The 23,952-nt window shown below is 46.1% G+C and overlaps 1 protein-coding gene and 1 long non-coding RNA gene across 3 annotated transcripts in view; one reads left to right on the top strand and one right to left on the bottom strand.

The window, feature by feature from the left end:
- Window positions 1–23,952, top strand: part of LOC120999223 (charged multivesicular body protein 2a-like) — a 51,318-nt gene that overhangs the window by 4,399 nt on the left and 22,967 nt on the right. The gene's annotated exons all lie outside the window — the stretch shown is intronic.
- LOC120999230 lies at window positions 2,446–6,712 on the bottom strand. Its single transcript, XR_005778509.1, has 3 exons — window positions 6,627–6,712; window positions 2,617–2,731; window positions 2,446–2,535 (listed from the first exon to the last, which is right to left on the bottom strand). It is a non-coding gene; the product is annotated as an uncharacterized LOC120999230 (long non-coding RNA).

Consider the following 23,952-nt stretch of genomic DNA (forward strand, 5'->3'; position numbering starts at 1 on the left):
TATAGACAGGGTCGGATTGGCCATAGACCCTACAGCGAAATTTCCCGGTGGCCCGATGCCCAGAGGGCCACTCAAGCTCTTTTGATGCCCGCAGGTCAGGTACATAATGATCAACGACCACAGGTGATCTCCTGAACTCAACTGTGATACAGTTGAATATTGTGTTTGGGGCAGCAGTAGTTTGTGCTGCCCTGTGTTATTTGATTCCGCTGGGGCGGTAGTCTGTGCTGCACTATTGTATAGGGGGCCCTGCCTACTTGTTTTGTCCCGTCTTTTGTCAATTTGGACCCACCTACAACATGGGGCCATTTTAAGTTCCCAATCCGCCCCTGCCTACCGATCACTAGAACGAGGAGAAAGAACGCCCGTATATCGCACTCTCTTCTCGCTGCAGGAGACAGGCTCAATAGAAGTCTATAGACCCATCTCAGTTCCATCCTCTGCAGCGAGTAGAAAGAGCACAATATACCAGCGATTAGGGGGGTCTCAGCACTCTTAACCCATTGATCAAAACTTTTGATATATCTCTACATCACATTTTTATTTGAACTCCGTGACCCTTTAAGTTGATTGACCTGATGCAGCAAATCCCCCACCCATCCATCAGCTACCAACCCATTCTAGCAGATACAGTATGATCTTTGTAGGCATTAGATTTTGCAGCATGGCGCTTTACTTGCATTACTTTTAAAATTTGTGTTCTGAAGGATTTACATAAGTAATCATTGTCTTCTTCATGTGATAAGTTGGGGACAACCCCTGTCCATATATCCTATAAGGGGCATATGTGTTTCATAGTTAGACCCTCCTCTGTTAGCCAGCTGCAACAAAGGCCATCTCTTACTCTCCAGGACCTGCTGTAACCATGTATTGATTTCAGTAATAAAAACAATATTTCCAGTCCGTAGTTCGATGGAATATGCAGCGAGTCTCCAAAGTGTTGTGGGTTAAATTCACACAAAGCGTTAATGGGTATATAAGACCGCGCGTGTTTCAATCCTCCCAAATACAAGTATAATCACCCTCACCATGCCAAGGAGAAGCCAGGGTCCACAGACGTCCTTTGCTTTAAAACATCCTGTGGAACATCAAAGTGCACTAATAGTGAAGCACCATTATTTTGATCTTAATAAAACTGCGCTGTTATACTCACAAGCGCATGCAGGTTACAGGCACATCAAGTGAATTCAAGTCTCCTTTTGTCTTTAATATCAGCTCAAACGATATATCATCCTAGGAAAAAGGTTGCTTCCATAGTGAAATACCATCAATCACTGTATATAAAAGAGGTTTATTGTACTCACAAGCGTCTTTAAAAACAAGCGCCTACAGCCCAAGTCCCGCGTCCTCAAACGGCCCGAGTCCCGCGTCCTCAAACAGTTCAAGTCCCGCGTCCTCAAACAGTTCAAGTCCCGCGTCCTCAAACAGCCCGAGTCCCGCGTCCTCAAACAGCCCGAGGGGCTGTTTGAGGATATGGGACTTATGTTGTAAACACTTGTTTTTAAAGACGCTTGTGAGTACAATAAACCTCTTTTATATACAGTGATTAATGATATTTCACTATGGAAGCGACCTTTTTCCTAGGATGATATATCGTTTGAGCTTATATTAAAGACAAAAGACTTGAATTCACTTGATGTGCCTGTAACCTGCATGCGCTTGTGAGTATAACAGCGCAGTTTTATTAAGATCAAAATAGCGGTGCTTCACTATCAGCGCACTTTGATGTTCCACAGGATGTTTTAAAGCAAAGGACGTCTGTGGACCCTGGTTTCTCCTTGGCGTGGTGAGGGTGATCATACCTGTATTTGAGAGGATTGAAACACGGGCGGTCTCATTTACCCATTAATGTATTGATTTCAGTGTGCACCATATAATATACAGTAAATCCTGCAGAGTTGGTAGTTTTTCCGGTGATGTTCCAGCAGCTTGACCCCCAGCTAATTGTTACAGGGCATCTTTCAGCAGATTTGTACCTATGAAACTGGCTAACCTGTTACGTGTGCGCTGAAGGTATCTGTGTTGGTCCCTTGTTCATTTTATTAAAAAAATATATGCAAACGAGCCTCTAGGACAGGGATGGCCAACCTGTGGCTCTCCAGCTGTTCTAAAACTACAATTCCCACCAGGGGCGTAGCTAGAAATGCATGGGCCCCATAGCAAAAAAAATTTATGGGCCCCCCCCCCCCACATATCTATCGGGCCTCCTACCACCCCTTCCAGAGCTCCAACGCAAACACCCATCCTAGATCTCCCACCGCCATGAGCATAGAAAAGTCAGAGGAAAAACAAATAAGTATATGAACCTTTTAATTCAAAATTGAAAACCATTCAGTAACTGATAAAGTGGCCAATCTGAAACATGAAGAATTGGAAAAAAATAATAATTAGTAATTGTATTTAAACATAAAGTGTGTGTGTGGTGGGGGGCTGGGGGATATTAGACTTACTTGTAAGACCTGTATGTTCACTAGTTGTGAAGTGTCCTCTTCGTAGTCTTTTTCATCTTCTTGATGTGTCATCATTAAATGTTACCTGTAAAGGAGAAGGGAAAGGGGAAAGCTTTACGATTGGATCTAAACACACAATACTACCCATCCGTTCTTTTATACTTACTTCAAACTGTACTTGTTATTATCTCTTCCTCCGTGAAATTGTTTTTTAAACCCGATAAACAACAAAACACTTAAAACGTTGAACACCAAACAAACGAACATGTTAAATATGTAACCTACATTTACAAAAAAAAGAATTAAAAAAAAAACAATATTACTACATTCCTTGTACACATGTTCACTTATTTTGCCATCTCTGTGTGCAGCTGCTATATAAAGAGAATTTCCATTTAGTGCATGTCTAAACTCTTTGGGGTCTCCTATCCCCCAGCCAAGAGCTGGACACTGCAAGTGATTAAAGGGTTTCTATCACTTCGTTTCACCTATTTAGCTTTCAGACACTAGCGATCCGCTAGTGTCTGCTTTATCTAACCATCCTAATATAAGAGCTTATTGTCCTGCCGTTTAGCTAAAAAAAGAACTTATATAGATATGCAAATAAGCCTCTAGGTGCTATGGGGGCGTGATTAGCACCTAGAGGCTCCGTCTACCTTAACAAACTGCCGCCGCCCAGCGCGTCCCTCCAGCCCGCCCATCTCCTCCGGAATGCGATGCGCCTCGTATTCGGCGCATGCGCAGTGAATGTCTGATCGCTTCCCTGCTCAGACATCTCCACTGCGCCTGCGCCGATGACGTCATAGTGCTCCGAGGAACAGGCGCAGTGGAGATGTCTGAGCAGGGAAGCATCAGACATTCACTGCGCATGCGCAGAACAGAGACGCGCACGGAGAGGATCGCTTCAGCTGGAGATGGGCGGGCTGGAGGGACGCGCTGGGCGGCGGCAGTTTGTTAAGGTAGACGGAGCCTCTAGGTGCTAATCACGCCCCCATAGCACCTAGAGGCTCATTTGCATATCTATATAAGTTCTTTTTTTAGCTAAACGGCAGGACAATAAGCTCTTATATTAGGATGGTTAGATAAAGCAGACACTAGCGGATCGCTAGTGTCTGAAAGCTAAATAGGTGAAACAAAGTGATAGAAACCCTTTAAGACAGAGAATTTGTAAGCCTGTAAAAGCTGGTGGATTATTCAATTATAATTTGTAGTTGTAAAAAGCTTTACAAATTGTGAAAATGAGTGCAACGCAGCTGTAAACAGTGAGACAAGAAGAATTATCTTTAACGGTCAACGTTGAACTGAAAGGGTACCTAAAGTGTCTTATTAAACAAAACCAGTTGCCTGGCCGTCTTCCTGGTCTCTCTGGCACCAGTAGTGTCTGCATCACACACCTGGCTGAAACAAGCATGCAGATAATCCAGTCAGACTTCAGTCAGAGCACCTGATCTCCATGCTTGTTCAGAGTCTATGTCAAAGTATTCAAGGTAGTCTGCTGGTTTAAGGGCAGCTTCCATGTCCCTCACTTCCAGTTCCCTTTGATGCTGAACTGAAACGGTTGAAGCAGAACTACAGCCAAACAGACTTCTACCTGTGAAATATCTGCTTTGTCTTGTGATTCACACTCCCCTGCTACATTTCAAAGGCAGATAAGTGACCCCATTACGTATGGTTGCTCTGTCACCTGAGCAGCTTTAGGAGCACTCCGACTGCATATTCCAGAGAAATTCCATTCACTTCCCTCCCTTTGAAATACTTTTACTGTTTCCATCTTATAGCTAAATGCATTTTTTCTTATCAAATTTCTGCAAACTTCTAAGCCTTCTACTAGGCTTCCTTTTTTTTGTTATTCTGCTGTGCAGGGGGAGATCTGAAGAGGAGACAACTGACAGATTTGTTTTTAAATTGAAAATATTTGAATTATTATAAAATTTGGTTAGGATGAAACATTTGGCTGGAATCCTGCTTCTTTTTTACCACAACAGGTGGTGTAACTAGCATGAACTGACTTTCTTCAACGGAAGAAAGAAAAAACTGAAGTTTTGAAACCATTTGAACCAGTATACTCAATCAGAAGACTACTTAGAAAACACGTTTACGTGCTTTTACTTCTGCAAAAGTGTCCACAATGCTGTCTAGGCTTTAGCTCTTACATTTTCAATGCTGAGGATTGCAAGCCCAGAAAGCCTTTGGTCTGACATAGTACTTCTCAAATAGCTCTTGATTAGTTTTAATTTTGAGAAGGACCGCTCCGCAGAGGCCACTGTCACAGGAAGTGATAGAAACAGCAGAAAGGCTATGCACACATCTGGTATATTTGATGCCAGTGCATTGTTCTCAACCAGGAGCAAGTGTGCAAGATCTTTTACAGTAGGTGCCTTCTGGATTTCATCTTTTAGTAACTGCCCTGGGAAAGATGGGGGTAGGTCACTATCGTATTTTTCCTGCAGCTTTGATGCAGCTGTAAACAAATTATCATCTGAGACAGATGATAAAACTGCAGGCTGAAGTATGTTAAAACGTTCAACAACGTTATTCAGTCCTTGGAATCTGTTGGCAAGCTGGTTTACTATGATGTCCAGACACAGGTAAAAAACTATGACTTTGAACCGTTCCTCGGGGTCTTGCAGTCTCTCATCGACACACAGTTCGTCGTAATGCTTTTTTACTGTGCGAATTTGCTTACTTTCGAATTTTGGGGCTATATTCCACTGTTCTGCAAGGGTAATGGCATCTGTTTTGGCATTCTCAAAATTGTTACGGAATGCTGAAAGGCCTTCCATGGCAGTTTTTATAAATTGAGAAGCTCTAGCCAAGTCCATATTTTCAGACTGTAGAATTTTGGACAAGGAGTTTACACTGCTTAATATTTTTGATAGCAGAACAATTAAAAAGATGAAGTGAAATGACTCCAATTTTTTCTTAAATGCCATAGCCTCCTCTCTTTCACTTTTTTTTGATGACAGCAGAACAATTTTTGACAAAGCCCTAAAAATATCTGGGTAGTGGAAACGCAGGACCAACAGTGAGTCAGTCATAGCGAGAAGACCACCGCGTGGGGCACAGTTTTTTCAGTGTGACAGAGGATTCACTTGTGAATGATGATAGAATGCCCCATCGCTTCCCGCTGTCTCCGAAAAACGAATAAAGGCTTTGTAATGTGGTCATAAAACTGGATATTTCAGTGATGGGCCGCACAGTGCACATAAAGTGCATTTTCCTGTTTCTTTAAAATTCTTGCCTGCACACCAGAATATTCGCCACTCATGGTGGCTGCTCCATCGTAACCCTGACCTCTACATTTGTCTAAAGGAAGTCCCTTTTTTTCAAGGCTTGCCAATATTTGGTTTTCTATCCCAGCGGCACTTTGATCTGTAATGGGATGAAAACCGAGAAAAGACTCATGTATATTAATTTTTGTTACCCTCATATTTGAATCTCTGTCCACAGTAATATATCGGACAACCAGGCTCATTTGATCAGTTCGTGAAATATCCTGTGTTGTATTGATGATCAATGAGTAAAAATTAGCTTGTTGGACTTCTAACAGGATATCATTGAGGACATGATTGGACAAAATATCAATAAGCTCATTTTGAATTGTAGGGCTTAAATATTTTACTTTCCCATGAGGTTGCTGCAACAGCTACAGGATCATATTCTGCTAAGAGCTCAATTATGGCCAGGAAGTTACCGCTATTTATTTCGCCAACAGATCAGTTTTGCCTATTGCTTTAGTGCATTCTGAATGGAAAAGGATCCGCTCACAATGCATCAGTTTGCCTCCGTTCCGTCTCCATTCCGCTCTGGAGGCTGCCTGCAGTGTTTTGGTGTCCGCATGATGAAACGGAGCCAAACGGATCCAACCTGACACACAATGTAAGTCAATAGGGATGGATCCATTTTCTCTGACACAATCTGGCACAATAGAAAACAGCCCCCCATTGACTTTCAGTGGTGTTCATGATGGATCCGTCTTGGCTGGCAACGTTAAATATAATACAACCGGATCCATTCTAAACGAATGCAGACTGTTGTATTATCTGAACGGATCTGTCCATGACAGATCCGCACCAAACGCTAGTGTGAAAGTAGCTTTATAGAGTACTTGCAAAGTAAATAATATTTTCCAAACTGATTGTACAATTTTCTTTTTATTTCTGAGCGGTAACTTACCTGGATTGTGAAATCTGCAGCCAATTCTTTGTGCTGTTTTCACCCTTTTCAATGTGTGGCTGAGATCCGCGAAAATCTGCAACAAAAAACAGAAAGTAACACGTGGAATTAGTGCAGAAAACACAGAAATTCATGTGGATTTTCTATTTGTAAGGCCTCCCTCATTCAAACATTTGTATTTTTGGTCCGCACACAATCTGCGGAACCACTCATATCAACCGCCATATGCCGCAGTTGCATAAGACGACATGGTAGGTGGAGTGCCCCATTAGAGGACCATGATCCAGGAACCAATTAATCCGGACTCCAGAGTAACTTTTACAAGTCCCACAGTACTGCCTGCCACCACCAGACCAGCCCTCTGCCCCAGGAGAGTAACGGGCTGGAAGCTGGATCATTGGTCCTGTAATGGGGCACCCCAAGGCAGTGCCACTTCATATACTATAGGGGTGCAGAGCAGATTCTGGGGTCTGGAGTTGTCACATCTGGTCTGGCACCTACCAATAAGGCCCCATTCACACGTCCGCAATTCTGTTCTGCATTTTGCGGAACGGAATTGCGGACCCATTCATTTCTATGGGGCTGCATGATGTGCAGCCTGGACACGGAGTTGCGGACCCGCACAATTCCGTTCCCGAAAAAAATAGAACATGTCCTACTCTTGTCCGCAACTGCAAATTACGGATCGCACATTACCGATGTCAGTGTTTTGTGGCTCCACGGGCCCGTGGATCCACAAAACACTTACGGACGTGTGAATGGGGCCTTACCATGCGTCTTCAGTTAGATGAGAGAGAAAAGTCTGAGTGCACTTTTACAAGTCAGTCCCATCAGACTCCCAGTCCAGACTAGCCTGGTGCCTGCCACAGTAGTGCCTCTGCCACCACCAGACCACCAGCCCTGAGCCCGCCCACAGTGGAACCATCTACTGCGAGTACAGCAACATTCAATAAGGAGCAGAACTTAGGGTAGTTTCACACTTGCTAGTTTCACACTTGCGGCAGGACGGATCCGACAGGCTGTTCAGCCTGTTGGATCCGTCCTGCCGCTATTTCGCCATGTCGCCACTCCATCCCTATTGACTATAATGGGAATGGGGACGGAGCTCCGATGCAGCACGGCAGTGTGCGGTGAAAGGCTGGCGGCCGAAGTACTGCAAGTCCGACTTTTTCGTCCGGTGGCCTCTCACCGTGCAGTGCAAAAGTGTAAAAGTACCTTTATGTCTGTCATATAAGAGTGTGCCCCCCAAAAGAAGGAAGGGGCGCCCTCCTTATCACTGCTGGCATCTCTTTTTAACTTCAGATGATCAGACTCTCACTAATTACAGCACACGCCCTGCGCCCTGGCCTGTAGTGTCCACCATCAGACAGGGGAGGGAAGAAAAGAAACCCCAGAACTAGAGTGTCAGTGTGCCCCCCAATGTGTTGGGGGGCACAGCAATCTCGCGATGCGCGAGCTAGCGCATGCGCAGTGTCGGCATCATGTTCATTCCCTGTGCTGCCATCAGCACAGGGAGCGAACTACGCATGCGCTCCCTCCATAGTCCCACTCCCTCCACAACAGGTACCCCCCCCCGGGCCCCCCCCAACCCCCCAGGCCTGGCCCCCTCCACCGCCTGAGTCCGCCTCCTGAGTCCTCCCAGTCCCTCTAGTTAGTAGGAGGCGGAGCCGGAGGAAATTCATTCCTTTCCTGCACTGCGGTCTGCGGCGCTGGTGCCAGCCTGGCTCCGCCTCCGATACGCCCCCGTTCCGGCCCCCTCCACCGCCTACCTCATGTTCTCCAGACTCCTTAAGTTGTGCGGCAGCCGGCAGTGCTACAGTTCTACTACAGACAGTTACTCCTGTCCTCTCCTCCTTCCTTGGCTTCCGCCTTCCCCCCAGCCAGGCCCGAGCCATGGTCGGGCCTGGCTGCCTGTGTGAGTGTATTAATAAAAAAATAAAAAATAAAAATAAAAATTAAATTAAATTTATGCGGTCCGGACGGGCCCCCAGTGGCGTAGGGCCCCATAGCCACTGCTATGGTTGCTATGGCGATCCCTACGCCACTGATTCCCACCATGCCCTGCTGTAGGCTGAAATCTAAAGGCAGTCTGGGCATGCTGGGAGTTGTAGTTTTGCAACAGCTGGAGAGCCGCAGGTTGGCCATCCCTGCTCTAGGAGCAACCGGGCCGTTGCCGATACTCCTAAAGGCTCTGATCTCTCTACAACTGCTGGAACCTCTGCACCTAGATTAATAGGTCCAGGTGTGATCATGTTTACATTGCCACAACCTATTGATCAAAATGCAGACTGCAGCAGTTGCAGAGAGAGCGGAGCCTCTAGGAGTAATAGCAACGCCCCAGTTGCTCCTAGAGGCTGATTTGCTTATATTAAAACTTCCCTTTTCTCAGCAATGCGGGCACATGTAACATCCCAGAGTGTGTCACTAAAACTCTGTCACCCAGTTTTATGATGTTAAAGTATAGATGTGTTGTCACCCTGTGTAACCTGACATTGCATTTATATTGTATGCCATTTATATGAATGTATTGAATGTATTTGCTGTAATTCCAAATGTACACCAGCAGGTGGCAGCAATATGTAGACAGAATAAAGCCAGTTAGTATATCTAGACTGGAATAGACTATTCCAGGCTAGGTTCCCCCTATCTGAGGAGGAGTGGAATGTTCCCACATCCTACTTCAGAGGGAGGACAGAAAGTTCTAGGCAGTGTTCCAGCCACCCCCTGTTGGGGAAGGCTGTGTGAATAGGAGGTCCCAGAAAACAGGGATCCCAACCAAGGATTCAGGCCTTTGCTGAGGCCCAAGGCAATCTTCCCAGCCTGAGTTCCTTGCCTCGGCTGGATGACAGAAAAAGCAGCCATCTTCAGAGCTACTAGATCTCCAGGAAGAAACCACCATTCCCTGCGAGCAGTCCTGTAGGTGCAGATTCCAGAACAAGGAGAAGATAAGTACCTCCATAGCTAGTCAGGCCCAAACAAAGCAGAAGATAGACAGAGCAGAAGACAGATACCTGCCAGATTCTTAAAGGTGTATGTACTAGATGCAGAAGATATATATAATTCCTGCCACATATTGCCAATACCTGCTGGGATCCAAGACTCATTGCTGTAACATTGTATGGATCTAAAGCTGCATAATATAACATCAAGTAAAGCCAAGTTGGACCCTATTGTCTGTGTGGAATTCCATCATTCCTCCATGACTCCTATTTACAACACTCAAATTTGTTGCATGTGAGCCAGGATACAGGAGTCCGGCCGTACTAAGGTAGGAGACACCGTTGACACAATACAGAGACAATATCCCCCTCTGGCATTCCTAACCTAGTACGTGTGCTCATACCATCTTAAAGGGCCCTGCTATAGTACCTGCGCAAGCTGCAACTGGCTTCACGAACTTAGTTACACCTAAATCTGACCCACTGCATAGCATGCCCACTGACCCAGTGTCCTGCTCATTGCACACATATGAACATGGGGCCAACACAGATGCCTTCAGCTGCCAAGAGCACATGTAACAGGTCAGCCAGTTTCATAGGTACAAAACTGCCGACAGATGTCCTTAAATGGGGTTTCCCAACAATTAACACATATTCCCTTTCTTTTCTTTTCAATTTTCTTTTTATTGATTTTTCAAAGGTATAAGATATAACAGTAGAAGTACATTGTATAAATGAAGAAGAGTAAAATCAGTTTTACAATAGAAGTTATGACAATGCACAGCCGAAAGACAAATATTACAATCGGTCAGTTCTAGTCTTATAAGGATGAAGCATAAATCATGAACAAAGTGAGTTACGGAAGGAGGTGGTGTTAATGTGATATTTCAAAAATGAATTAATCTTTATTCCGTCAATGATGGAAAAGTGGGAAAGACTGAAAAAGGAAGATATAACAAAAGGGAGGGGGGGAGGATATAAGGGGGGGGGGGTGGAATAGGGAGGACCTCAATTAATGGTGTGGATTGTGAGCACCTATGGCGTTGTTTAAATTGAGTCTGATAATAATTGTAACACCGGAGTGGAAGCGCGGCATTTAACCCAGCCATCCCATATCTTAAGAAATCTGGTGTGAGCTCTCAGTTCCCACGCTGATAGCTCCTCCATATGGAAAATATGGTTAACTTTGTGTAGCCACTGTGAAAGGGTGGGAGAACTCGGTTCATTCCAATGTTGAGGGATCAATAGTTTGGCTGCAGCTGTGAGGTGCTGGAAAAGTGTCCTGTTGTTCGGTGGTACATCACCCAGTCGAATGTTGAGGAATATAGAGGCTAGAGTTGGGTCTTGTGTTAGGGTGCATATCTTTTTTATGTAGCTGAGTACCTGTGTCCAAAATGGTTTGATTACTGGACAATCCCACCACATGTGAATATATGTGCCTCTTGATCCTTTACATTTCCAGCATGTGTCTGAATTTAGGCATGTCATCTGCTTGAGTCTCACGGGCGTTCGGTACCATCTAGTGACTATCTTATATGAGTTTTCTTGGAGTCGGGTACATCTAGAGATACCATGCGATTTGATATATATTTGTTTGGTCTCTGCAGTGGACCAGGTGGTATCTAGATCTTTTTCCCAATCACCCAAGTAGCCTCTGGTGCATGGATATTTAATTTGTTGTAAGATGTTATAAATCTGTGATAGCAAGTGTTTAGGAGGATTGGAGGAGGCCGCTAATTTTTCAAATTGTGTGAGTTCTCTGGGACTTGTGGCTTGGTTAAGATATGGCTTTATTAGTGAGCGGACATGTGCTTTATGTAGTGTATGCATTGGAATGTGGTTGAGTGGGTCATCTAACTGTTCCGGATTAAGAAAGGAGTGTAGCGTTATGGAACTGACATCTTCAAACCTTAGACCTGTGTCCTTATATTTCTCCTGATGTAGTTCTGCAATATCTGTTATCATCATTAAGGGGGATAGTATGGGACTGAGGGAGTCCATGTACTGGTACCACAGTGAAAGGGTGGTTTGTGTGATCACATTTAGTGTGAGTTGGGATACGGGTTTATCTTTTTTCCTCCAAAGCAATGCTCTGAGAGGGGTTGTAGCGAGTATGTTCTCTAATGGAAGCCAGAGTTTATTTTTGTCCTTCCTTAGCCAGTATACTATCCTGGTAAGATGTGTGGCTTCGTAGTATAGTCTCCAATCAGGGACCGACATACCTCCTCTTGTCTTATGCTGAGCTAATAGGTATCGGTTTAATCTGGGTTTTTTGCCGTCCCAAAGGTAGTTACTAACAATTCTGTGTAGATTATTGAAAAATGATGATGGGAGTGGTATCGGAAGAGTCTGAAACAGATACGTCAGCTTAGGGAGTAGTATCGCCTTTATTAGGTTTTTTCGTCCCATCCAAGACAAAAAAGGTAAGGACCATGAGGACAATATTTGACTAAAGGTGTTTGGAATTTGGGCGTAGTTGAGTGAGTATAGTTCGCTCCATTTAGAGCTAATTTTTATACCTAGGTATGTGATATATGCTTTTGGCCAATGAAAGGGATATTGGGTGCGTAAAATGTCTATTTCTTCCTTACCAATGTTAAACCCCAGTGCTTCTGACTTGGAAGCGTTTATTTTAAAGTTTGATAACATACCATACTCCCTTAACACATTCTGCAGTGCTGGTAAGGCGATAGAGGGATTCGACAAAGTCAATAAAATATCATCTGCGTAAGCAGCAGCTGTATGCTCATGTTTGCCGTCGTCGAATCCCTTTATGTCTGGGTGAAGTCTAATGGAAGCTAATAGTGGTTAGAGTGAAAGGGCAAAAAGGATTGGTGAAAGTGGGCAGCCCTGTCTTGTCCTGTTGCATATATGAAAAGGTGCTGATAGGTTTTGGTTTATACGTAGTCTCGCTGAGGGAGTATCATACATTAGAAAGATGGCATTAACAAACTCTTGTGGTATACCAAAGTGTAGAAGTACCTGTTTCATGAAGGTCCAGTCCACCCTGTCGAAAGCCTTCTCGGCGTCAGTACCCAGCAGGACCAGGGGGATTTTCTTCTGATTAGCTATTTGAATGATGGAGAGAATTCTCAGTGTGTTATCCTTCCCCTCCCTTCCGGACACAAACCCCACCTGCTCAGGAGATATCAAAGAGGGGATCAAAAGTTTAAGTCTATTGGCCAGTAAGCTTGCGTATAATTTTAAGTCTGTATTTAACAGGGAAATTGGCCTATAGCTTCCACATTGGTTGGCATCTTTCCCATCCTTGTGAATTAAGGTGATATAGGCTTCAAGGGCCTGTTTTGGTATGCTAGACCCTGAGAGATACGCATTGAATGTATCCGTCAGGTGAGGGAGAAGGACACCCGAGAAGGTATTATAATAAGAGCAGGGAAGACCATCCGGACCCGGCGCTTTCTGTTTAGGTCAGCTTCGCAGGGCGGACTGAACCTCCATCTGTGTGAAAGGTTTCAAAAGGTTTGTGTATGCGCTAGGGTCTAGTTTGGGCAGGGATGCACGGGATAGGAAATTTGATATTGCCGCAAGAGTATCCTGCGTATTCTCCTGTTTCTCTGAGGTACGCAGTTGGTATAATGAAGTGTAGAAGTTAATAAATTCTTTTTCAATCTTCCCGGGATCAGTAGTAGTGATTCCTTTTTTATCCTTAATTTCCCTTATGAAAGTGTGGGACTTTCTTCTTTTGATGAGGGACATCATCAATTTAGATGCTTTATCTCCATGGGCATAAAAATAATGTTTGACTGACATGTATAGTTTAGCTGAGTTTTTGTTTAATAGATCTCTAAGCTTTAGTCGGGATTCTGTGAGCTTTTGGAGGATTGGCGCTATAAGGGATTGTTTATGAAGTTTTTCAAGATGGGAAATCGTCGTCTGTAGGGATCTGATTTCTTGTTCTCTCTGTTTTTTGCAGTATGTGCCTACGGATATAAACTCGCCCCTGATGGTTGCTTTGTGCGCCTCCCATACTACTGGCGTAGAGACCTCTATATTATTATTTAATTCAAAATATGAGTTGAGACTGTCTGTGATTCTTTTATGGACCTCTGTAGTGGAAAGAAGGGTTTCATTGAGTCTCCAAGGTGGCCGTATTTCTGGGCGGTCTGACATTAGTATATGAATTCCTAACGGAGAGTGATCTGAATGTACTCCTGAGCCTATTGAGGATGATTGAACATTAGTGAGGGATGATTGCTGGAGAAAGAAGTAGTCAATTCTGTGGTAAGAATTGTGTGGTGTTGAGTACAGAGTGTAATCCTTCGCCGAAGGGTGGAGAAAACGCCACACATCAGTCAAGGATAGCATCTGCAATGACTTCTTAATATGTCTTAGTGCCTTATATGAGAGGGCGGTTCTTCCGGAGGAGGTGTCTAGGAGCGGATCTAGGGCAACATTGAAATCGCCACCTATCACTAGGATTCCTTTCGTCCTGCTGTGTATTAGTGTCATGTTATCCCTAATCCATTGGGGTTGCTGTGTGTTGGGGGCATAAAGGTTCGCTAATGTGATCTGTTTACCATTTAGTAACCCGATGAGTACTATTAGTCTGCCTTCTTTATCTCTATACGAGCTCTCCAATTCAAAAGTGGTGTGCTTAGAGAAGGCTATGGCCACCCCTCTGGAGTTCTTTGTGGGGGTATGTGAGTGGTGCCACTGGTTGTAAAAATGCTTTTGGAATGTTGGTGTCTTTTCTGTGAGGAAGTGGGTTTCCTGAAGGAATAAGATGTCAGCGCGGGATTTTTTCAGGGCTTGGAGCACTTGACTGCGTTTAATCGGAGAGTTCAGACTTCTGACATTATACGTGATTAAGTGTATAGTAGTCATGGAGGAGGATGGCAAGGTGATACTCGAGTGATGCGGGTACACCAGGGTGCTGTATGATAATTGGGTGTGAGGTCCAAGGATTGTGGCTTAGAGGGGGGTGTGGGATGGGTAGAGAACAAGTAAGTGAGACTTGTCTGTGAGAATATTGAATATAACATTTGGGGTAGAGTGAACATGTAAGAAAACAGTACCAAATGGAATAGTACTAGCATATGTGCTAACATTGTAGGTAACAGCCCTGAGGGCGATATCAATTTTAACGTAGTTTTGAATATAATAAGAGATCTCACAAATCCGAAAGGTATAGATCAGGTCGGAGGAATACATCCGAGCCAGTTAACTAGTCATGAGGAGTAGTGGTGAAGGGTGAAAGGGAGAGCCGCGCAACCCCCTGTAAGTATGGGGGTGCCCATTGTCTAGGTAATATATATATTTTTTTTTTATCCCTTATATGGTGCCACTGCTCTCCCCCCCGACCCACCGATTGAACCGCACAAACAGAAATGCACTCAACAAATAGTGCTACCATAATAAACATTGAACATATTCTATATTTCTACTGTGTAGGTTGTACCCAGGGGGTAGCAGTGAGTGGACATCACCCGAAATAGATCAGTTCTCAGGTGGGGTCAACGTCGAGTCGTCTCGGAGTCAGTTTTCCCTGACGTTTTTTGCTGCGGCTCTTCCTTTCTGCTCCAACAGTTTCCCATGGTGTAGGGGGAGGGACCGTCGGTAGGCTGGTGAGGTCATGTATCAGAGCCCAGTCTGGGAAGTCCACGTCTGTGATCTGCAATGCTGATAGGATTTCTTCCAATTCGGAGTGTTCTCTCAGAATATATCTTTTCCCTTCAACGTTAAAGGAGAGGCCAAATGGGAAGAGCCATCTGTAAGGGATGTTCCTATGACGCAGGATCTCTGTTAAAGGGCGGAGCATGTTCCTTTTAGACAGGGTGACTCTGGCCAGGTCTTGATAAATTGAAATTTCAGACCCCTCTATTTTGACCATGGGTTTGACACAAGCAAACTTCAGGATGTCATCTCTCACTCTGGAATTGAATAGACGACAAATTACGTCTCTCGGTGGTTCTGACCCTTGTGGTTTGGAGCGGAGCGCTCTGTGTGCTCTTTCGATGGAGATCTCCAACACGTAGTTATCTCCTAGAATGGCAGAGAATATTTGTTTGACTGTGTCAAGCAAGGCTTCTGTAGAGATGGATTCTGGAACCCCCTTGAGTCTCAAGTTGTTGCGCCTTGCTCTGTTCTCCTGGTCTTCCATCCAATTAACAATTTTATTCATGTGTGTCTGGCATGATGAGAAGTTTGCAGAAGTCGCCTCTGTATATGAGACTATTTGTGCTTGCGTAGACTAATTGTTCCACTCTTCCTCCTATACATTTCATTTCTTGTTTTATATCCTGTAGTTTCTTCACTACTGGTTCCAGTGCTCTTGAGAGGGCTTGCCCCAGGAACGCTCTGGATATGGGTAGACTCGTGTCATCTTCCTGATCACTTTCCATCTCTGGAGGGTTGTTGGTTATGGTATCTTTGAGCAAAGAGTCCGTGGATGTGAGTCTTTGTGTATGGGAGGTCTTTGTGGGTGGCGCAGGTGGACGTTTCTGCATGTAGGAGTCCAGAGAGCCTGTAAGACACTTATTGGAGGTGGGCCTGGGTTTGCCTGGACCAATTTTAACCATCACTATTCAGACAGATAACCAGAATTGTCGCTCCTATTGGTGTGTGAGCGTTAAGAGTATTAGGTCAGTGTGAGAAGAACTGTAAGACCTTCTTATTCTCTTATCTTGTGGCCCTCGATGGCAGCGGCTGTTAATTACATGAGGATTTGCATTATGACGCCTCTGTTAATCTTCTGAGAAGAGGCTGAAAAAATTGGGCCAAAGACCCTGAAGTCTGTTTGACAGGAATTATTCTCTGATTAGAGAGGTGATGTAGTATAAAGCAGGGATGGACGTCTATTTGACTTTGCTGCAATCTCTGCCCCTCTTTTACAGCTCGGTAGCAGACATTTCTTTACTGCTGTGTGGTTAGTTAGGTGATATTTACACCTCTGTATCCTCCACTAATGGATCTACAGTAGTATTAGGGACCTCTCCTATTTAAGAATAGTAATGATGGGCTTCTCATGGGCCGGAGTGCAATGTCCCTTTAGATATACTCTTAGAATAGATCTCCTGTATTGAATGTGGAAGTCCAGGAAAAATTAAGGCTATGCCTTCAGTGGAGGTGAATACAGCTTGGCTTTGGAGATATGAAGGTTGGGAGGCCCCTCAGTCACTGCTACCTTATCTATGCCGGTATGTGGTCTGGGGTTAGGACGGGGGGGGGTGATTGCTATTTGCTGGGGGAGCCTGTCGCTGTGTCTGCGACTGTTAATAAAACGATCGCTGCAGTGCCGTGCAGCTATACAGAATGATAGCGGGGAGAAAACAGAGTTCTTAGAGGCTCCCTCCTGCTGATCAAGATGGCGGGTCCCCACGCTGCCTAGGTGAGTGCCGTTTATGGCGGCAGCTTGAATTGCGGTGCTTGTGATGGATCCCGCACTGTAGCTTAGTGAGGGTTAACCCCTCCGATCACAGGGGGGGTATTATAGTGCAGCACGCCAGACCTGCAGGGTATAGCGAAGCGAGGTCACGGTTATAGGCAATCGAGGGTTGCTCACTGTATTGGAGAACCCTGGGCAGGCATGCGGCAGTGAATGAGAGGTAGACACAGTTCCTCTGGGGCACACTCTGTATATAGGGACCAGGCCTGATGGTGGATGAGGTGCCCTGGATGTTACAGGTATTTTTAGTGCCTGGGGCAAGGTCCCTGTTGAATTCTTGACGCCAGTGCCTGTAACGGTGGCACACCGATTTATAGGAGGAATAACTGAGTACTCAGTGGATAAACCAAACGTTGCTTTACTTGGTGAACACAGTCCAACTTTGTACATACAGTTACAGTTGATAGTGATGATAACGCAGTCCCTTGAACAATACTTCACAAGCAGGTAGACTTCAAATAGTAACGGAAAATGCAAATGTGATCGCACACTACATCCAGCACTCTGCCCTCCATGCTGGATGAGACATTGGTTTATATTTTGGCCAAAGCATAGTAAGCCACTCACCGCGTCAAGGTCGTCTCATGAGTGGTCCCTAACTCTTGTTCCTACCTGTTCATGGGCCATGACAGCCACATAAAATCCAGGGAATGCAGGTCAGCATGCAAGCCAAGTACACTTTGCTTGTAACCCCGTCCGGTGCCATTACAGCTTTCATCGGATCCAGGGATGCAAGTACCAACATGCATGCTGAACCCACCATATACTTCTCCTGGAGCCAGATGGCTAATGGTAGGTTCTATACAAGCAGACTCAGTTTTATACTGACTTTAAAGAGGACCTTTCACCTATTCTTACTCTATGAACTAAGTATACAGCCATGTGGAGCGGCGCCCGGGGATCTCACTGCACTTACTATTATCCCCAGGCGCCGCTCCGTTCTCCTGCTATGCCCTCCGGTATCTCCGTTCCCTAAGTTATGGTAGGCGGAGTCTGCCCTAGCGCTGGCCAATCGCATTGCAGAGCTCACAGCCTGGGAGAAAATAGCCTCACAGGCTGTGAGCTCTGCGCTGCGATTGGCCAGCGCTAGGGCAGACTCCGCCTACCATAACTTAGGGACTGGTATCTCCGCCTACTATAACTTAGGGAACGGAGATACCGGAGGGCATAGCGGCAGAACGGAGCGGCGCCCGGGGATAATAGTAAGTGCAGTGAGATCCCCGGGCGCCGCTCCACATGGCTGTATACTTAGTTCATAGGGTAAGAATAGGTGAAAGGTCCTCTTTAAAACCAGCCTCAAGGACAGATTAACTGGTCAGGTGTGCAATGACTCCAAGGAGATCGCCACGCCTCCAATATATACTACAAAGAAAAAAATAAGGGGTTGGGTCAGCACAACCTGCCTGTAGGTGCAGATCACTATGGCGAAATACATATACAAACGGAAAATGCAAATGTGATCGCACACTACATCCAGCACTCTGCCCTCCATGCTGGATGAGACATTGGTTTATATTTTGGCCAAAGCATAGTAAGCCACTCACCGCGTCAAGGTCGTCTCATGAGTGGTCCCTAACTCTTGTTCCTACCTGTTCATGGGCCATGACAGCCACATAAAATCCAGGGAATGCAGGTCAGCATGCAAGCCAAGTACACTTTGCTTGTAACCCCGTCCGGTGCCATTACAGCTTTCATCGGATCCAGGGATGCAAGTACCAACATGCATGCTGAACCCACCATATACTTCTCCTGGAGCCAGATGGCTAATGGTAGGTTCTATACAAGCAGACTCAGTTTTATACTGACTTTAAAACCAGCCTCAAGGACAGATTAACTGGTCAGGTGTGCAATGACTCCAAGGAGATCGCCACGCCTCCAATATATACTACAAAGAAAAAAATAAGGGGTTGGGTCAGCACAACCTGCCTGTAGGTGCAGATCACTAGGGCGAAATACATATACAAACGGAAAATGCAAATGTGATCGCACACTGTGATCGCAGACTTCAAATAGTGGCAGGTATTAAATCATGCAAGATACTTGGAGGGCACAACGGTTGATGCTTTACAGTACAATGCTGCTCTATCCCCTTCAGCTATTCTAGCTGGCTGGATCCCAAGGCCTGGATGCCTAAATGCTGGCTTTAATCCTTGGTATATAAATCCTTCCTCCAGTATTGGCGCTTGCTTTACTTTATAGAACCTCTGCCCATCAGGGTACTTATCTGACCTGGTATTGTCCTTACTCGGCTTGAGGGTAACTGCAGGTTTCTCCCAGGAGGTGCTGTCCTGCAACTGGGGTGTCTCTACTGAGCTAATCCTAGCCTCAGGAGCTTCAGGTGGACGAAGTAACTCCTCTAGTCCCCTGGAATGAACTACCACTCCCCTGTCTGGGCCTTCCTATATATATCTAGGGCTCTCTAGCTCCCTCTAACGTCTGGGAGGCTAAACTACACCCTGACAGGCCTGACACCCAGCTAACACAGGGAAATGCATACATATAACATTACAGGTAATAACAACACATTAACCCCTTTTGTGCAGTGCCCACCTTTACCTAGTGGGACACTACATACCACCACGCTATAACGTTGCCCGTCCTCGGCGCAACATGGAGGGGCCCTGCCTGGCTGGATACTGCAGCCTGAAAGACAAAATGAGAACCGGCATACATGGCAAATATCACAGCAACAATACAAACATTAAACTGAAGGAATGGTGAAAAGGGGCGTCGCTCTCTTCTCTCAGGATAATGGAAGGGAACAGGGGCGCTGACCTGGTGCAGCGTATCAATAAACCAGGATAGTCCATAAATGCAAATTGTCCATAATATAACAGTAGAACAATATAAAACGATGTAAAGTTCTTGGAGGCTCAAGGAACAAATATGAGTCCGTACCCAGGCTTGTAACAGGGTTAAACAGGGGTTTCCCGTGAGGGGCTACCTGGGCCCATGATGTAGTCCTCAAACCTCACAGGTGGGTGTCCCCTGGTAGAACGTGTAGACCTCCTTAGTGGCGGAGATTCTTCCTGCCTGGACTCAGGAAGGTCAAGGGAGCTCACCGCCTCTGGAACTTCTTCAGGAGCTCTCTGAGGTAAGGTCTCCTGAGACGGGAGACCAACAGGAACAGGAGCAGGAACCAGCAAATTCAGCCAAGGCGTGAGGGCCCAGTGGAGCGGCTCTTTATCATGGATCAAGTTCTCCACAGCCTGCATAGGGTCCATTGGTGGAGCCGGCAATTCCTCCTCAGAAGGCTCAGGCTCCATCTCCTCCGCCGCTGGTTCTCCTTCGATACAGGGTTTGAGGCGGTTCCTGTGAACAACTTGGGGACGTTTTCCTTCTCTGGAGACCTGGTAAATGTGGGCTGCAGCATTAGGTATGGCAGTAACAAGGTAGGGAATCCTTTCCCATTTGCTGTCCAACTTGCTGGTCCGGTGGTTGTTTTTCAACCAAACCTTGTCTCCAAGAGCCAGGGGTCCCGTATGGGCAGTCCGGTCGTAGTCTTTTTGCTGGCGTTCCCGGACATTCTCCATGCGTTCTTGCACAATCTCCTTGGCATTAAGAAGACGCCTCTGGTGCTCCACTACCCAATCAGTCCTGGGCAGTGGGTTGATCACATCCGGCACTTGTACCCCCAGGGAGTGATCCGCAGGTAATCTCCCTTGTCGCCCAAACATCAGGTAGAACGGGGTGTAACCGGTGGAACAATGGATGGTGTTGTTATAAGTGTACATCAGTTGTGGCAACAGAGTAGGCCAATCACACCTCGTATCAGGGGGTACTGCTCTCAGCATTTCAATAAGAGTTTTATTCATCTTTTCACAGAGTCCGTTACCTTGCGGATGATAGGCGGTGGTCCGGACTTTCTGGCAGTTGTGCAGCAGGCACATCTCATGGAACAGCTGTGACTCAAACGCAGACCCTTGATCGGTGAGGATCCTTTCTGGACAGCCGTAGGGCAGAAGGAAATGTTTCCAGAACGCCTCCGCTGTAGTCTTGGCTGTCAGGTCTTTCACAGGCACTGCTACGACAAACTTGGTGAAGTGGTCAATTATAGTCATGGCATATGTATATCCAGAGCGACTTGGCTCCAACTTTACATGATCAATCGCGACCAATTCTAGAGGAGCTGTACTTACAATAGGATGGAGAGGCGCCCTCTGGTCATGGCGTTCCGTCCGCCCCACAGCACAGGCAGTGCATTCTCGGCACCATTTCTCGATATCTTCTCTCATCCCAATCCAATAGAATCTCCTCCGTGTAGTGGCCTCAGTCTTTTGCACCCCGAAGTGTCCGGACTGGTTGTGGTACATGTCCAGTACCAGGCTGGCATCCCGACGTGGCAGGAGAATCTGGTAGACTCTATCACAGGACACTGGATCCAGACTCCTTCTGAGCAACAGGCCTCTTTGAAGGAATAGTTGGTGGCGATGTCTCCACAGTCTTACTAGTTCTGGGTCTGCACTCTTCCTGCGGATTCTCTCAGGGATTTTCCCACTGGTAAGGAAGTCGAGCAGTTCACCGAGGACTCTACTTTCGGACTGGAGCTTAATCCATCTTTCTTGATCGCCTCTGGACTCAGGATCATCTGATGAGGGAGGATCAGCAGCAGGGAGATTTTCAGTACGGATATTATCCTGCTGGGCAAATTTTCTGTAGAACGCGGGCATTTCCACTTCTTCCCAGGCATCTCTTAACTCATCTGGGGCCTCTGTAGTGGGGAGCCGCGACAGGGCATCAGCATTATCATTGGAGCGGCCTGCCCGGTACTTCACAGAAAAGTCATAGTTGGCAAGGCGGGAGGCCCATCTTTGCTCCAGTGCCCCTAACTTGGCCGTGTTCAGATGCGCCAGGGGATTATTGTCCGTGAAGGCAACAAACGGTGTGGCAGCGAGATAGTCTTTGAACTTTTCAGTCACAGCCCACACTAAGGCAAGAAACTCCAGCTTGAAAGAACTGTAATTCTGGTCATTCTTTTCGGCTCCCTTCAGGGATCTGCTGGCGTAGGCAATTACCCTTTCTTTGTTGTCTTGCACTTGAGCCAACACGGCCCCAGGCCTCTTTTACTGGCATCCGTGTAGAGGAGGAACGGCTTCTGATAATCTGGGTAACCCAGAACAGGGGGTTCAGTCAACTTCTTCTTTAGGATTTGAAAGGCAATTTCTCGTTCTTGGTTCCATTCAACAGGAATAGGAGTTTTCGGGCTCTTCTTTGGATGCCCCCTCAACAGTTCCTGGATGGGATCCGCAATTTGGGCGAAATGTGGGATGAAACGCCTGTAGTACCCTGCAAAACTGAGAAAGCTTCTCACCTCTTTCACGGTCGTTGGCGTAGGCCAGTTGCGGACAGCAGCAAGTTTATCAAGATCAGGCTGTATTCCTTCGGCACTAACAACGTGCCCAAGGTATTTGACTTCTGGTTTCAGTAGGTGGCACTTGGATGGCTTGATCTTGAGGCCATATTTAGCAAGAACTTGAAACACCTCACCCAGGTGCTTTAGATGGTCCTCATACGTTTTGGAGTATACAATGACGTCATCCAGATACAAGAGTACAGTCTCAAAATTCCTATGGCCTAAACAACGTTCCATCAGCCTCTGGAACGTTCCTGGAGCGTTACACAGTCCAAACGGCATATAATTGAATTCAAACAGGCCCATAGGTGTAGTGAAAGCAGTCTTTTCTCGATCTTCTGGGGCCATGGGTACTTGCCAGTACCCACTGGTTAAGTCCAAGGTAGAGAAATAGGCTGATGACCCCAGAGCAGTCAAGGACTCTTCAATGCGTGGCAATGGATATGCATCTTTGTGGGTGATTTGATTAATTTTCCTGTAATCCACGCAGAACCTTATGCTGCCATCTTTTTTTCGGACAAGAACTAGGGGCGCAGCCCAGGGACTATGGCTGTCCCGAATTATATTAGAGTCTTTCATCTCTTTTATCATCTCTTTCACAGACTGATAGGTAGTAGGTGGTATGGGTCTGTGCCTCTCCTTAATAGGAGGATGAGAGCCAGTGGGTATGGTGTGTTTGATTACACTGACCTCTCCGTAGTCCGTGGAGTGTTTGCTAAAAGCCTGGTGGTGCTCCTTCACCAGCTTCAGGACTCCCTCTATCTGCTCCTTTGGGGTAGATTCGTCCCCCACATGTAGTTCTTCCCACCAGGATGCTGTAGGGGTGCTGCTGCTCTGTGTGGTCTGGAACGCCTCCGTGGCAGGCAGACGGATCACATCCTGGAAAGACACCTGGAAAAGCTGAGCAACGGGGCAGTGTTTAAGGAGAGTAACAGGATGGTCACCAAAGTTAATCAAGCGGACAGGCACTTTACCTTGAGACACAGTCACCATGCTCTTGGCTGTCCGTACGAAGGGGTGATTTTCAAAGGGAATAGGTTCCACTAGGGCTTGATAGTCCTGGCCCTGGATCCCTAACACCGCACGGCACCACAGGATGATCTGGGAGTTTGGAGGCAGAATTACCGGTCGGTTATCCCGGATCCGGACAGTGCAAATTTCTCCTTTCTTATTGGCAAACTTTTGTTGAGCACACAGCACACTAATAGTCTTTTGGATAACTCTTCTGGAAGCAGGTGAGGCTGAAGATATAGTTTGATTCAGTGCGTCAAGCACTTCAGAGTAACAATTTTTCAGAATGTTAGTCCCTAAGATCACAGGGTGTCCTCCTTTATCTCCTGCTTGTACCACAATCACGCCTTGCTGTGGCAGGGTGGCTTCTCCCACTTGAAGGGTAGGTTCCCAATACCCATGCACTTTCACTGGCTTACTGTTGCTGGCAATGATATCTAGCCAGGACTCTGGTGGCTGGGTGAGAAGACTTGGATCCCAGAACTTGTCAAAAGCAGGCCGTTGAATGGTGGTGACCTGTGACCCAGTGTCCAAGAGGGCTTCAAAGGGTATCCCGTTGATGCATATATTAATTTTTGGACGGGATCCTACATACTTAGGCATCCAGCTTGGATCCTT

This window comes from Bufo bufo, chromosome 1 (assembly GCF_905171765.1).
Source record: "Bufo bufo chromosome 1, aBufBuf1.1, whole genome shotgun sequence".
NCBI lineage: Eukaryota > Metazoa > Chordata > Amphibia > Anura > Bufonidae > Bufo > Bufo bufo.